General features: G+C 33.9%; 1 non-coding gene across 1 annotated transcript; it reads left to right on the forward strand.

Moving 5' to 3' along the window:
- Positions 1-4,470: 4,470 nt before the first annotated feature.
- On the forward strand, positions 4,471-4,577 carry LOC114107110 (U6 spliceosomal RNA). Its single transcript, XR_003585287.1, has one exon. It is a non-coding gene; the product is annotated as a U6 spliceosomal RNA (small nuclear RNA).
- Positions 4,578-6,302: the final 1,725 nt, after the last annotated feature.

The following is a 6,302-nucleotide window of genomic DNA, read 5'->3' on the forward strand; positions in this document are numbered from 1 at the left end:
GACAAAAATGGACTTTATTGAAACCTAATTTCTTCCAGGGTATTACACAAATATGAAATGAACCTAGCTCATAGAGAGAGAGAGAGAGAGAGAGAGAGAGAGAGAGAGAGAGAGAGAGAGAGAGAGAGCGCTTTGTTTGTTTCCAAGCTGAGAAACAGTCTCACCTAAGATAAGGCTGCCTGGTTATTTTACTTTTAACAACTATCTGAAGAGGAAGAAGCAAAAACAATTCACAATACGTCCCGGATTTAATTTAGTATTTTCAGTAATTGAAGTAGTCGACTGCAATGGCAGGTTTTTATTTCTTGTTGTTAGGTGGTTTTAAAATAATACCTAACTAAGCTTTTCAAGACCATGTTTTCAGTATTGTGTTATTGAAATTAGCAAGAAATAAAGTGAAATTTAAGATATCCAAGCCATAGACACACTTTGATACTAGTGAGCAGTTATTTATTTAACTCAAAATTTAATAACATTTTTTGCTTTCAAATGCACCTCACCAGCTAATGTAGCTATACCAGTTTTGACTTGCATTTTATCACTCTTATTTTTATAGAAAAAAAATAAGAAATAAGTATTTTAAATGGTTAGCTGTCTTGATGTGCACAAAGGTGGAATTTTACAAAATTATATTTATTTTCACTATCGGATATTTAATTTTTAATTTATTTAATATATTCTAAAAGCAGCAATAACCTGAAAGTAAAGGCAAAAACATAGTTGTATGATTCAGTTTTAGTCAATTGGCTTTATTATAAACATATTTACAATAAGTGTGGTCATTTTTTTTGTGAGAAATTGAACAACAGAATGACTTTTAGGTCTTATTAATTTTTTCCTATAAATACTTAATTGTAGATGGACACAATATCTTTGTTTATTTATTTTTATGTGGCACTGAGAATTGAACCCAGTGCCTCCCAATTTTGAGGCAAGTGCTCTACTACTGAGTCACAACTCCAGCCCCAGTTTTTACTAATTTAAAAAACAAAAACAAAGTATTCCTCCATTCTATATTTGATTATAATTTTGTATACACTAACTTGTTAGAAAATTTACTCAAATTAGTTACTTTAAGTCATAGTATTTTCAATATAGGCTTTAGAAATTTTTAATATTAAAATTAAACTTGGGAATTAGATTGATGAGCAGAAAATGAATGAATCTGCTACCCCATTTACCTTCCCTGAGAATAATGGTCATAATTTTTTACATGGTGTAAAGAAAATATAAACAGGGATAATTGTAATGAGAATATTTCTCTTCTTTGAGCAATCACATGCTAAAATACCAGTGTGTTGGCTAAAAACAAAACAAGGCGCTTCTTGATGACTATTTAAGAGGAAGCTAAATACATAGATGAACAACCCAGTGGGAAACAGTGCAGAGGCCTGGAAGTTGGTCTTAGGTAAAATTGCTCCACAGCACTGAACTTTCAGCTGAGAAGAACTGGTTGACATACTTCATAATTTACATTTTGAGGTGAAAGTCTTTCAGTCTCAGCATTCTGTCCAAACTCGACTGTATTTTTAGGCTAAAGAATTATTTTAGTATACATATATCCAATACCTCAGAAAACTTGAGGTGAGGACAAAGAATCCTGAAGAAAGTCCTGCGCTCTTGGACATCCATTTAAACTTCAGTTCCCTCACCCGAAAACTGGTTTTAAAAGAGCTTGATTACAAGATTAGATTCACTGTCTTCAAAATACATACGTTTGATGTTATTGTGGGAGATCCAGGAAAGAGCGTGAAACTACAGTGGTCCAGGCATTTCCAGTTAAGGTTCAAATGATATGAGGTTAGATGGAAAAGAGGGAAGGAAGACTTCAAAGTGGAGAAATAGAAGTGGGCACTGGTAGTCTTAATTATGCCTTATATGACATTTTTAATATTCTGTCCAGTTCCTTTTCACATTTGAAGTATTTGGGAACACCTCTGTAAATGTTGTATTAGAATGTGTGATTAAAATATTAGAGATTTCTCTGTTTCCCTCACTTCATTGGACCAAGCTCTTTCATGGAAACTGCTTCCTTAAATTTAATCACTTGGAAAAGAGAATTTGAGGAGGTTAATGCAGAAGCAAAGGGAGTGCCTGTGTTTTCTCTCTGGAATATTTAACATTCATGTTTTGGGATAGTCTGGCTTAAGTTTTGAACAATTACTTGTACAAAAATACTGGTTTGGAGCCTCTATGTTAAAACAGAAGACCAAGTTACTCCTCAGCAACTTGGTTCAGCCTGAAGTTGATTTGTTTTTCAGTAATGTTGATGTACTGGGAGTATCATCAGGATAGTCTACATACATCTGGATAGTCTTCTGGTAGTTTTAAAAGCATCAGCTTTCAATAGGACAATATATGGCAATAGTGTTAGAGCTTAGACTTAGGTCTTTAAAATTCTCAAAATTTTTACCCCTTATAATGATTCCTTGTACACTGTACTTGACAGCTGGTCATCTAGATTTGTTTTTAGACAATTTCAAAGATAAAAAAAATACTTTTTATGTTTATGGCATGCAAGTTCAATATAAGAATGTTCTGAATTTTTAAAAAAATCCTTATTTTAAGTTGAACTATGCCTTTCTATAGTCCAGTTCCTTGCTGTATTAAGAAGAATTCTATATTGCCACTTAAGAAATGTCATTACTAGTCAAAAATAGAGATCCCACATTGCATTTTTATTACAATTGTTTCCAGAATTAGGACTCTTTTCTAATAATCTTTGATGTGCCTTCTTAATTTTTATTCCAGGATGTTCTTTTCTTTCTATAAAATACGTCTGAGAGATTTCTCACCCATATCAAGATTTCTCAAGATCACAGACTATTTCTTATTACTGTAGTTCTAATGCCTAAAAAATGTTTGTCATCTAATAAGCATGTAACAAATATTTACTGGATAAGTGAACATCTATCATTTATTCAATATTTATCATTTTTATGTGCAAACAGAGAATTCAAGCACCATTATGACATTATCTCCCCATTTTCAAGGAATTTTAAAATAAGCATTTAGAGTTAAAATGAAATAAGTGCTACTGAAAAAGTTGAACAAAATCCAACCAGGCTTCTAAGAATGCAGAGTCTACGTCCAGTAAGTTTTCTTGACAAAGCTTTTTTTTTTCTCCTTTGCCAGGTTATCAAAGAATAGTTATGATTTCAGCATATGGAAATTGCATAAGAGAGAACATCTAAGGTGGACGCGGTGATGAGAGAAAAGGTACAGAAGCAGGAAAGGATCCCTCCTTTGGAGATAACAGTGACTTCTGACTGAATCTGAACAGATGGGTCTTCGTGGGTTCCCCACCCAGTTTATCACTATAAGATCAGACTCTTTTGTCCAGCCCTATTTCCATGTCTGTCCATGCTTCAACACTCCTGAGCATAAAAATAGAACTGGGTCTTTGGGTCTTCATTGTGAAGGTTTTCATGTCACATAAAAATAAGATCAAATCAGTTCAAAATGCTTTTCTCTTGTTGCCTGTCTTTTGGTGTCAGCCATGACCCTTTATCACAGGCAGGAAGAGGATTATTTCCCCTTTTTGTCTCCCAAGCCAGTAATTCTCTCACTGGGTTACATTAAGACATTAAGAAGAATTCTGTATTGCCAGCAGCGAGCCCCACACTGGTTTTGTCCAATCATAGAACATCCACCCTCATCCTCCTTATTTCTAAACCACATGCAAGTCTTTAAGGGATATAATGTCAGAAATTTTGTCATGAAGAAAAAATATAGGTTTGGGTTCTGTGTTTGGGTTCCACTTTCTTAAAAATAACTGAATAAATAACAAGTGATTCACATAGAGCTCCAGAGAAACTAACCATTAAGTGATTTAGTATACTCAATTGCTATGCAAATCACATAAGGAAAGAAATGAGATGGACCTAGGGGAGGAGATTTCTCCCCAAAATGCTTTTATGTAAATGTAAATTTTAGATTTTGACTTTGGCTTCTTTGGATTCTTTGCTAAAATATAAGATTCTTCTAAAATATTAAAGTTTTATTCTAAGCTTGGGGAAAGAAGATTATGAGTAAGGATGTAATAATACAGTACAGGCACAAATTTCATCATAATCTACAAATATGTAATACCTATTCTTAACACCCTGGTGAATTGAGAAAATAAAAAAGGAGAGAGAAAGAAGATTATCGAGTTACTTGCCATAGCTTTCTAATTGGTCTTTTCGTCTTAGAATTTATCCTTTTCTAGGCCTTCTTTTTGTTCTAGAATTATTCACCCAAAATATAAATAATAATAATTCCCTATTCCATTCTGATTGTCTGTAACAGTTTTCAATGCTCTTTAGCATCTGACATCTTTCTGCCTTTTAAACTCATGTCCTTCAGCATTCCCTCTGGCCTTTTTATCAACACAGAAAACATTATTTTCACAGCATCCTGCCTTTAGACAGAAGCTTCCTCGATTTTAAGTCTGATGAGCTCCTGTTTTTCCCTCACACACTAGCCAAAGTGATTACCAAGGCAGCACATACACTAAAATTAGAACAACAGAGGGAAAATTAGCATGGTCTCTAAGCAAGAGTGACATGCAAATTTGTGAAGCATTTAATTTTTTAATACTGTATGATTTCACTTAATGGGGTACCTGGAATAGTCAAATTCATAGAGACAGACATAGGATGATAGCTGCCAGGGGTTGGAAGAAGAAAGAATGAGCAGTTGTTCAATTGTGCAAGATAAGAAGAGTTCTATGAGGGTGGCAACAGTAGCACAACTATGTGAATGTACTTTATGCCACTGAAATGTTCATCAAAAAAAAAAATGGTCAAGAAGGTAAATTTTTCCCAGGGACTCAGGAGGCTGAGACAGGAGGATCACGAGTTCAAAACCAGCCTCAGCAAAAAACAAGATGCTAAGCAAGTCCGTTGAGATCCTGTCTCTAAATAAAATACAAAATAGGGCTGGGGATGTGGCTCAGTGGTTTAGTGTCCCTGAGTTCAATCCCCAGGACCACCCTCTCCAAAAAAATTTTATGTAATGGATAATATACCACCATACAAATTAATAATGATTAAAAAAACAAAAAGGAAGAACAGCTATGAGCTGGGCTTCATGGAGCAGGTCTGTACTCCCAGCTACTCAGAAAACTAAAGAAAGAGGACTGGGAATTGGAGGCCAACCTGGGCAACATAATGAAACTCTACTTCAAAAATTAAAAAACAAAAACAAACAAAAAAGTTAAAATTCCATGGATTCTTTCCTTTATAATCATTCCTATTCTCAGAGTGAACTAGGTATTTCCGTTCTTTAATCTATAGGCTGAATACCTACATCCAAGTGTTTGCTGAAGACTATAACCTTGAACTCATTGTTGCTTAATATTCACCAAATACTTGGTTGGGCAACATAAATTTGCAAAGAATTGCCTGACTGAAATATAGTCCATGTGTTCCTATGGATACAAGAAAAAAAAATCTATCCTCAGAATAAACTTCACAAGCCCAAAACTGCACATCTGGACCATATGGTTTGTTCTCTTGTAAAACTGTTTTTATTGAATGTAATTTGGCATTATGTCATCATTGGCCCACGCTAACAGCCACTATAAAAAATAGCCCTATGAAATCCATCTAATGTTATGGATATCACTGAGGATGCTGCATTGTTCTCTTTTTGACTATCTATAGTGAAAAACTCTTTAGTTTCAGCACTACCAAAAAAGTTCATTTTCCTTTTCTTGAGAAGTAATATGAATATGTTCTTGATTATGTTCTCATTTTTGCCTAATTTCCAGAAAGCTTAGAGGCCAAATGCCTATCTTAGCATTTTTTAGACCTTTAATTATGTATTCTCTTTCTCCATTTGCTGTTGACTTCAAATTACTTATCCAAACTTATTTTCTTCTAAATTTATGGTTATTAATTTTGTCTTTTATTTCATATAGTGAGTCACTTTGAATCTATTCTTCAATAGATGAGGAATAAATGAATAATTAATAAATTTATTCTTTCCTCTAAGTTCTTACTAAATATTGTATATGTTTCTAGTATTGCTTTTGTCTTCACTTATTTGAATTTACATGTGTGCCATTGATACTGGTCAATAAGCTCTTTTTTATTTAATATTTTTTTAGTTGTAAATGGACACAGTTTCTTTATTATATTTGTTCATTTTATATGTGGTTCTGGGGATTGAACCCAGTGCCTCATGTGTGCTAGGCAAGCATTCTCCCACTGAGCCACAACCCCAGCCCAGTAAGCTCTTTTAATGTATGGTTCCTGTCTTATTAATAGTACTATTTGTCTCAGCACAGTTAGAAAGCCTGGCTAATACTATGTGTA

Source organism: Marmota flaviventris, chromosome 5, assembly GCF_047511675.1.
Source record: "Marmota flaviventris isolate mMarFla1 chromosome 5, mMarFla1.hap1, whole genome shotgun sequence".
Taxonomy (NCBI): domain Eukaryota; kingdom Metazoa; phylum Chordata; class Mammalia; order Rodentia; family Sciuridae; genus Marmota; species Marmota flaviventris.